Raw genomic sequence first — 10,645 nt, 5'->3', positions numbered from 1 at the left:
CAGTGAGGGCTTTGCCTTTTATTAGTATAGATGATCTATCTGCCGCAGCCAGGTGTTACGTGGGTGATCCCTTGGCCTAGTCCAGCCACTCGGGTCCCCAACATTGAGGATCTTACGAGCTGGATCACCCTCGTGGAAACGCGCCACATGGCTTTAGTGCCGTAACTGACACTCCCTCACAATGCAGGTAATGTGCCTCATTCGGGACTCCATGAGCAACCGCTCATTTGACACAAAGTCAAACCAACGGTACCCAAGGATGTTCTGGAGAGACACAGTACCAAAGGAGTCCAGTCTTTCTCTCAGGTCACTGGATAGCACCCATGTCTCACAACCATATAGCAAGAAAGGAAGCACCAGGACTCTAAAGACTTGGACCTTCGTCCTTTTGCATGGATATCAGGAGCACCACACACCCCTTTCCAGCGACCTCATGACCCCCCATGCTCTACCAATCCATCTACTGATTTCATAGGAAGAGTCACCAGAGACATAAATGTCACTGCCAAGGTAAGTAAACCTCAACACGCTCTCCGCAGACAGACACACTGCTGATGGCTGTGCCCAATAGGTCATTATAGGCCTGGATCTTGGTTTTCATCAAGGACACTCGCAATCCCAGACACTCAGACTCCTCGCTTAGTCTCTCAAGCGCCCCGATCAGAGCCTCCATTGACTCTGCGAAGATCACAGCATCGTCAGCAAAGTCAAGATTGTCTGTTGGGGATCGGCACTGGTGTGGTGCTGAGGTGTCGTCCGCTGCACAGCAGCACTCGGGTCCCAATTTGAGGCGGCCCATATGGGTAGGCGCATGGAAAGTCGTCTCTCCGGCAAGATATTCTTCTGCTGTTGGAAGAGCTGCATAAACTCCACGTTTCAGTGGCAGCACTCCCTGAGGTGCGCAGACCAGGGACTGGCTAGATCTCTTGTGGGTGGATACACCTTTTATTGGTCTGGTCGCTCTGATGGCTGTCATACTTGGGGAGTAGCTGTTGCTGTAGCGGATTGGCTTCTTCAGATGGTGTCCGATGTCACTCCTTTCCATAAACGTATCATGAGACTCAGATTACGGCACTCCCTGGGTGCCTTGTCCGTTTTCTCAGTGTATGCTCCGACCGCGGTGAGTGAGGTCTCGGTGAGGGAGACATTTTATTCGCAGCTTCGCTCAATGGTTGATGGGTGCCCACAAGGTGACACTCCTCTGGTCATGGGTGACTTCAATGCAGCCACTGGCACTGACAGGGCTGGCTATGAGGATTGTCTCGGTCCCCATGGGTCTAGTGACTGTGGTGAAAGTGGCTCCATGTTCCTTGACTTTGCAAAGGTCAGGGGCTGTGAATCGCTGGATCCTGGTTCCAGTGCCCAGAACTGCATCGTTGGACTTGGTATTCCAATACTATGGGTGGTGCAGTGAAGGAGATCGATCACATCCTCGTGGGCAGACGCTGGAAGCTCTTGCAAAACTGCAGGGTATACAGAAGTGCCTAGTTTGTGAATTCTGGCCACATACTTGGTTGTTGCTACTCTTAGAATCCAGCTTAGGTCCAATAGGTTACCACCTACTAGGAAAATGAGCCTGGACTTGGCCAGACTCCAAGACCAGGCTCTTTCTGATGAGTTTGCACGCAGTTTGTGTGAGGAACCTGCAGATTTGGGTGCGACTGCCGATCCTAATGTGATGTGGGAGAACTTTCGTGACAAGACCTTGAAGGTTGCGGAGAGTTGTGTTGGTGTTACTGGTGTTCCCACAAGGAGGTGTTTCATTTCGCAGAGCACCCTGGATATCATTGAGAGGAGTCGCAGCACACGGCTCAATGGCAACTCTGGTCTGTACCGGGAACTGAGAAGTACGGCTGCGAGGGTTCTGAGGGCAGATAAAGAAGCATATGCAAGAGGAAGCTGTGAGCAAGTGACACACCATCTGTGGTCTAGCGACCCACGTCCTGCTTACAGAGGGATCGAAGCATTATGCACATCTGAATCTGACCCTGTGTTCGGATTCAGCGGGTTGGAAAATGGATGGATGGATGAATCTGTTCCTTGGAGAGTTGCAGTCAGGGCGGCTGATGGAACAGTCCTTACAGATGACGCTGCAGTTGTGACCTGCTGGGCTGACTACTTTGAGCAGTTGTTCAAAACTGATCCTCTGGCTAGGACGTTGGATATCTCTGGGTTCATGGTTCTTGGGGCTGATCCTCCAATTAGCTGTGAACCACCCAATCTCACTGAGATTGCACAGGTGGTGAACCAGCTGAGGGGAGGAAAGGCTGCAGGGATCTGTGGTACCCGGGGGTGAACTTCTTCAGGCTGGTAGTAAGGCTGTACTCCTGGCATTGCAAGCAATCTTTGCTTCCATTTGAGAGACTGGCATCATCCCAACTGACTGGAAAAAGGGACTTGTTGTCCCTATCCGGAAAGGGAAGGGTGGTCACCTGGATTGCAGCAACTACAGGGGGATAACACTGCTCTCAGTGCCGGGTAAGGTCCTTGCTAGGATCGTCCTCAATAGGACCCGTGATCATTTGCTCACCTACCAGTGACCGGAACAGTCTGGTTTTACGCCTAAGGCCGGAGTTATACTTCACGCGACGCGACACATGCTGCATTAGACGCTCCTGCTACGCAAGCGTTGAAGTGTTTATACTTGCGCGTGTACTTTATGTAAATCTAGAGGAATCCGCCAGGTGGCAGTGCGAGATATTATCACAATGAGAACATGTTCGGCTACTCTGTGTTGTGAATTGCCTAGAACACCCATTAAATTCCGATGACACCTTACCACAATATCTCTGAAAAGGATGTTTATTGATTAAATCCAGGGACGTGTCCATTCCAGCAAGCATTGGGCACGAGTGAGAAACAATCCCTGGGCCATGCCTCGGCTCATCGCAAGGTGAATACAAGCACACACATACACTAGCATCATTTTAGCGGCACCAAATCCCCAAATCTGCATATCTTTGGAAGGAAACTGGAGCACAATGAGGAAACCCAGCAGGAAAACGTGTAAACTCCAGGCAGGGAATATCAGCGACGTGACTCCCTGCAAGACAACAGCGCTAACGCTCCGCCACTGTGTCACCCCATGTGTATAATTATTAACAGTATTCATTATTTAAACGAAATTACCGATTTATCCATAAGATGTAATATACATACTTTAATGCTTTTCATCATGAAAGTGATATCAAGTATAAATCTAAGGATTCTAAATGTGCAGAGAGTTGGAATATCATACATTTAATCTGCTCAGTGTGGCGATTCGCTGCTGTCAGGAGCAGAGGAAGCCCTAGAAAAAAAGATAGCACAGAAGACGGTATGTGAGAATTTTAAAATGTATCGTATCATTACGATTGGGAATATGCAACGCTTGAATATAAAAGCACCATGAATACATCTGTATGTCGGCATTTTGCTTCACCACATCGAACCATTTATCAAATATCGAAGTGCACACACCGATCTCATAGGATCCGCAAAGCGGCTTTCTGTCACATGTAGATAGTAAATAGAGACTCTGACATCACATTCCAACTTTTAGCACACTGCGCCCCCCCCGACTTTTTACTGGTACTGCAACTCGCGCACGCATCACGTTAATTTCTGAGGACCTGCTCAGAGGACGCATCAAATGAACGCTCAGAACGCGTGGCGGCCATGATGCGGGCGCGTACGCTTTCTGAGCGTTAAGTATAAATGAGCCCTTAGAAGTCTACCATCGACCGCATCCTAGCACTGAGGGTTCTCATGGAGTGCAAACACAAATATCGGCGGAATTTCTTTGTAGCCTTTGTCGAGTTTTGTAAAGAGTTTGACTCAGTTGATCGAGCTGCCCTGTGGGACATCCTGAGGGTTCGCGGGATCCCCTCAAGGTTGCTGGATATAAAAGCCGGCATATACACTGTGGGGGCAGGACCTTTTCAGTTTAAGCAAAAGAAAATTAAGCGGTTACATGACTGAAGTGTTTAAAATTATGAAGGGAACTAGTACAGGTACAGTGGATTGAGACTGTACTTTAAAATGTGTTCAACAGGAACATGGGGGCACAGTTGGAAATGTGTACATTTTGTACAAATTTTAGAAAGTTATTCTTCACACAAAGAACCTCAGACGCATAGAATAAGTTACCAGGTAGTGTGGTGGAGAGTAACATTTTAGGGACTTTCAAAACTCAATCTATTTATTTTGGAGAAATTACATGGATAGAACTAGTTAGCTTTTTGAATGGCCTATTCTTATCAAAGCAGAATTAACCTGTCTGTTTATTATAGTTTTAAGAAAGAATGTAAATATTACAGTCTAAGAACACTTTTATATTCCACTGTAAAGCCATGCTCCTTTAGCCTTTCAATGCAATTTCAGAAGTTAAAAGTGAATCCTGGTGAATAAGGTTATGAAGGTCCAGGCTACGTTAATTTTTCTTAGGTAATAATACAACTTCTGACTGTTCTTTGTGAATTAGATAAAACAATCTTTGGATATCTGTTTGTAACGGATAACAATAAGATGAGGTGGCATGGTCTTAGCTCTTCTGCCTCACTTATTCAGCATTCTGAATCCCACACCTGGTTATTGTCCATGTGGAGTCTGTATATTCTCCCTATATCTCTCTGTGGGTTTTTCCTCTGGGTAAGCCAGCTATCTACCCACATTTCCAAAAACATGTATGATGGTAGGTTACATGGTGCCTGTAAATTGACCCTGTGTGGACGTGAACATTTGTGCACGTTTGTGTGAGTGTGTGTATGGCTGGGATCAGTAATGGGTTGAACCCTGTCCAGTGCTACCTCTGGTATTGTACTCATTGTTGCAGGTGGAGGCTCTGGTCACATGTAATCCTGAATTGCATTAAGCAGGTCTGACAATATTATGCTGTATCATGTTACTTTTAAGACTGCGGGTGGTCCTCTTTGTAAATTAGCTGTATGAAATTACACCACTTGTTGCACACATTTTTTTCTCTTGCGAACAAGTTACTAATATACAGGTGCTGGTCATAAAATTAGAATATCATGACAAAGTTGATTTATTTCAGTAATTCCATTCAAAAAGTGAAACATGTATATTAGATTCATTCATTACACACAGACTGATGTATTTCAAATGTTTATTTCTTTTAATTTTGATGATTATAACTGACAACTAAGGAAAGTCCCAAATTCAGTATCTCGGAAAATTAGAATATCAATTAAGACCAATGCAAAAAAATGATTTTTAGAAATGTTGGCCAACTGAAAGGTATGAACATGAAAAGTATGAGCATGTACAGCACTCAATATTTAGTTGGGGCCCCTTTTGGCCAGGATTACTGCAGCAATGCGGCGTGGCATGGAGTCGATAAGTCTGTGGCACTGCTCAGGTGTTATGAGAGCCCATGTTGCTCTGATAGTGGCCTTCAGCTCTTCTGAATTGTTGGGTCTGGCGTATTGCATCTTCCTCTTCATAATACCCCATAGATTTTCTATGGGGTTAAGGTCAGGCGAGTTTGCTGGCCAATCAAGAGCAGGGATACCATGGTCCTTAAACCAGGTACTGGTAGGTCCTGTTGGAAAATGAAATCTGCATCTCCATAATGTTCGTCAGCAGCAGGAAGCATGAAGTGCTCTAAAACTTCCTGGTAGACGGCTGCGTTGACCTTGGACCTCAGAAAACACAATGGACCAACACCAGCAGATGACATGGCACCCCAAACCATCACTGACTGTGGAAACTTTACACTAGACCTCAAGCAACATGGATTCTGTGCCTCTCTTCTCTTCCTCCAGACTCTGGGACCTTGATTTCCAAAGGAAATGCAAAATTTACTTTCATCAGAGAACATAACTTTGGACCACTCAACAGCAGTCCAAAGGCGAGACGCTTCTGACGCTGTTCAAGAGTGGCTTGACACAAGGAATGCGACAGCCGAAACCCATGTCCTGCATACGTCTGTGCGTGGTGGTTCTTGAAGCACTGACTCCAACTGCAGTCCACTCTTTGTGAATCTCTCCCACATTTTTGAATGGGTTTTGTTTCACAATCCTCTCCAGGGTGTGGTTATCTCTATTGCTTGTACACTTTTTTCTACCACATCTTGTCCTTCCCTTCGCCTCTCTATTAATGTGCTTGGACACAGAGCTCTGTGAACAGCCAGCCTCTTTAGCAATGACCTTTTGTGTCTTGCCCTCCTTGTGCAAGGTGTTAATGGTCGTCTTTTGGACAACTGTCATGTCAGCAGTCTTCCCCATGATTGTGTAGCCTACAGAACTAGACTGAGAGACCATTTAAAGGCTTTTGCAGGTGTTTTGAGTTAATTAGCTGATTAGAGTGTGGCACCAGGTGTCTTCAATATTGAACTTTTTCACAATATTCTAATTTACCGAGATACTGAATTTGGGACTTTCATTAGTTGTCAGTTATAATCATCAACATTAAAAGAAATAAACATCTGAAATACATCAGTCTGTGTGTAATGAATGAATCTAATACACAAGTTTCACTTTTTGAATGGAATTACTGAAATAAATCAACTTTGTCATGATATTCTAATTTTATGACCAACACCTGTAGATCAGCTCCTTTCAGCAGCTACACGTTTGATATTATTGTAGGCTGTACTTTCACATTGATCAAATGTATGCAATATTTCAGTCTTTTACAGTGCCTACATAGGCATCTATTTAAACCGAGCCAAAATTAAAGTTTAAAGCTGTCAATAAACCTGACACCTCATCTGTATTTGAGACAAAGCTGAATTCTGAAGAGCTTGCACAAAACTAAAAGGCAAATTCTGTACACAAAGCACAGCATGCAGGAACTGAGTTCATGAACAGTGCTGAATATTGGTATGATCAGTGAAGTGGTGACTGTCCTGACTTTTCACTGGATAATGGGAAATACACTGACATCAGAGACCCATTCTACCCAGGATATCTAGCAGTTGCCAGTGTTTTAATGCTTAATTCTAAATTCTTATTATGTATTTTACTCCTGTATGTTACTTGTCAAGTATAGTTGTACAAGAAACTTTTGAACTGGCTTCATAGAGCATATACAAAAAATAGCACAATAACTGTACAACTGATATTTTCATCCTAACTTCTTTGTTTTAAATTCAAATTTTATTTGATGTTGGCATCCTAATTAAAATTTTTCAAGCTGATATATCAGAAAATAATCTTGTTAAATCTGAAGTACTTTTAGGCTTAGTGTACTTACTTAGCACATATCTACAGAAATCTGTGAGGAATGCACTCTGGGCAGGGCGGATGTGGTTGAACACAAGCGTGTGGTGGTAACTGAGCAGAAGGAAATGGAGCATAGCACAAATGTGCATGGTTAATAAATCCAACCTCTGACAGCAGCACTTAAGTCTCAAGTTGTTTAAAAGGCAAGATTAGAACTCCAGGTTGAAATTAGTCCATTTTCTAGCGGTTACCACACAAGCACACACTAATATGCCATCTGCAAATGTAATTGCATTAAAACCATACCGGGTATACCACATACCATAACCTGTGGAGCATAAAGTAGGTATTCAAATTCATTTAGGAAGCAAGAGACTGCCCACACAGCTCCAGGATGTACAGTCATGTGAAAAATTAAGTACACTCCATGAAAGGTTTTTCTTTTTTAACATATGTGGACATTTCAAAATTTGATCTTCATTTAAATAGTATCTTTAGATAAAGGTAATGTAATTGAAAAAAATGAAAATTTGATTTTATAATAAATAATGCGTTCAATGAGCAATGAACAGACAGGACATTTTAACTGTGGAAAAAAGAAATTCTTGTCTCTGATATCTGGTATTATCAAAAACAGTATTTCCTATAACTGTCCACCAGTCCTTGACATAGATAGAGAAAATTCTCCCCACTTTTCTAAGCAAAAGTCTTTCAGTTTTGCAATGTTTGGGGGGTGTCTTGTGTGTCTTCATCCTGCTCCTGCTCCCGACTCCAGCTCAGTGATTGGAGGGAGACAGCCCCTCTTATCCTCACCCGGATGAGCTCCAGCTGCTCTACCTGATGTCACGTCCTGGTGTGGCGGAAGCGTCAGGAGAGCACTCGAAAAAACTCCAGGGGGAGCCTGTAAATAAGTCCCGGGCTCCATGAGGCTCGGGGCACCCCCTGGCGGTGACCAGAGGCCCTAACGGTCTTAAGCCTCCCTGCTCCCCTTCCGTGGGCCTCTTCTACTCCAGGGCGGTTGCCCCCTATTGACCTGGAGGCCAAATACGCTATGACCCAGTCCTTCCAGGTGTCCCGGCCGGGTCTAACGCCCAGCCATGTACGACAGTCTCTAAATCTGCATGAAAGTGAGTACTCATTCTAATAGAGGAGTTGAAAAAGTTGCCAAGGAGAGGTAGACCTGGTGTACCAAGAATGTACTGTATGTTGTCATTACAACAGTGAATAGTTTCAAATATCATTTGTTATACTTACTGTCTACGGTTTAGTATTATGCATTAATTTAACTTTCTTCATCTTCCCCTCTGCCTTCATTTGACATACCAGGCTCATCACCATCATTTCTGGAATTAAAATAAAAATTAAAAGTCCTTAAAAAACTTTTATTTCTTTTGAAATAATTTTTGCAAAAATTGTTCTATCAAGAGAAAATATACATGGCTCATTGACTATGTCCAAGTTAATTTTTGTAATTCTTATCTACTACCATGTATTGTAATGAGCATAAATGAACTAAAACCTTTTATCAAATTAGTTATCACATTACTACAGTAAGCGAAGGCAAGCACAGTTGTAATTGAAAAAGTATGCCTTTTTGGCAGAATTCACACATTACATATGCCTTATTAGACAGCTCTAAACAGTGCTATTTCGATATTAGACTGGACCATCCCTTATCATTGCTGCCTTTACAGAAGACATTGTCCTTATTATGGGACAGAATTTTAGTAAACAATACCATAGTCACTACCACAATAATTTCAAAAGAATATTTCTCATATTTTTTAACAATGGTAATTGTAGTCAGACTAATTAAAACAGGTTTACTTTTAGACATAACATTATCAAACCTACTCAAGGCACAGGCACAAGTTCATTGCAGGACACACTCATGCACACACCAACTTGCACATATATGAGGCCTATTTAGTATTGCCAACTAACAAAAAAAAACATCTTTGGGATGTGGCAGGTATTGCTGATTGATATTAGAAAAAAAGGATTACATATTAGAACCTCTAAAATGACATTAAAAGACTTTTATCTTGACTTTCAGGAAACATTTGATAAGGTTGTGAGCTGCGAAGCTGATCGCCCCAGAGAATACAGACGCCATTAGGAAAACCCCTAAGAAACATGGACAGACTACCTTCACATTCCTCCGTACCCTTCTGGTCGGCTCTGTCGCGTAATATGCCTCTCTCGCGCGGTGCTCCGCCTTCTTAAAAAGCCTGCACGAACTTCTTTCGTTTTGTTAAATTGTTTGCTTGCTTCTCCTTCTCTCTCACTCAGACATTCTCTGCTTCTGGCGGAACTGTCATCTCTGACTTGTCATGGAGCACATTTAAACTTTTGAAAAGAGACAAATGTTTGTTTGCAGTGCTTTGAATAAAGTTCCCTTTTTTTCTACAACCTCCTGTGTCTCTGTGCAAATCTGTGACCCAAGCGTGACAAGTGGTACCAGGAGTGGTTGCAGAGATGGATGCACAGTTGGAAGCCAAACACATTTTTCAACTCGCCCAAAATGTTCCGCTCCCTTACGATCCAGAAGATGATTTAACTCCCCAGCGACCTCCAAGTGTCCGACGAAGAGATACTCCAGTCCCTCAACAGTATGTTCCGCCTCCACCTCCGCAAAATGTTGGACGAGTTGTTCCTCTGCCTCCGCTTTCGGATAATGCTAAGAATGTGCTGACGAAGATGGGTCCGTCTGGTGACCCAGAGATGTTTCTTTTGGCTTTTGAGTTGTGACTTTGTTAGGATGGGACAAACATCATTGGGCTGTTATCGTCACCCTGTTTTTATCTGGTGACGCCCTTCTTTCATTACGAAATGTATCTGCTTATAAGCTTGTCGATTATGGTTTTTTGAAGGAGCAAATTGTTTTGCGTAAAACTACGACCTTTTTGTCTAAAGGTTTTGCACTTTACGATGGCATGGAATAAGTGGTGACGTATACAGTAGGACTGTAGGGACCTTCAAAACTAGACTTGATGTTATTTTAGAAGAATTAAGTGGATAGGACTGATGAGTTTTGTTGGGCTGATGGGAATGCTGTTGTCTAGAGTATTCTAATGTTCTAATAATTGATATGGATTGACATATTGTTCAGGATTGGTTCCTGCTTTTTGTTTGATGCATTTATAAGGTTTTGAAAATAGATGAATTAATTAATCTTTATTACAAGCAACTATATATGTACCTGGGCTGTTAGATTAGATCCTATTGGTGTTATAGTGCTATACTATAAAGGTCGAGGATGCCAGTTTAGTCGGTCATTAACTTAACAAGTGACCCTCAAAGAAGTCCCCAAAAAGAGTGCTCATTTTATAGATATTATTATTATTATAATACTGTACCTGTAAAATACCTTGAGCTGTTGACTAAATAAGCATCTGCTTTATAAAGCTAATTTCTTTCTGAAATCAGTTTTGTAAGGTGAATTTTCATAATATGAGGACATAATTAGCATTAATTTA

The 10,645-nt window shown here is 42.8% G+C and overlaps 1 long non-coding RNA gene across 1 annotated transcript in view; it reads right to left on the bottom strand.

The window, feature by feature from the left end:
* The window catches only part of LOC127527443 (uncharacterized), a 31,043-nt gene that overhangs the window by 5,500 nt on the left and 14,898 nt on the right, over positions 1 to 10,645 (bottom strand). Inside the window, exon 2 of the long non-coding RNA XR_007934746.1 lies at positions 8,421 to 8,509. This is a non-coding gene — a long non-coding RNA (uncharacterized LOC127527443). The remainder of the gene's footprint in view (positions 1 to 8,420; positions 8,510 to 10,645) is intronic.

This window comes from Erpetoichthys calabaricus, chromosome 4, assembly GCF_900747795.2.
Source record: "Erpetoichthys calabaricus chromosome 4, fErpCal1.3, whole genome shotgun sequence".
Classification (NCBI taxonomy): Eukaryota; Metazoa; Chordata; class Cladistia; order Polypteriformes; family Polypteridae; genus Erpetoichthys; species Erpetoichthys calabaricus.
Note: the sequence above shows the minus strand (reverse complement) of the source record. Positions and strands in the feature narration are given on the sequence as shown.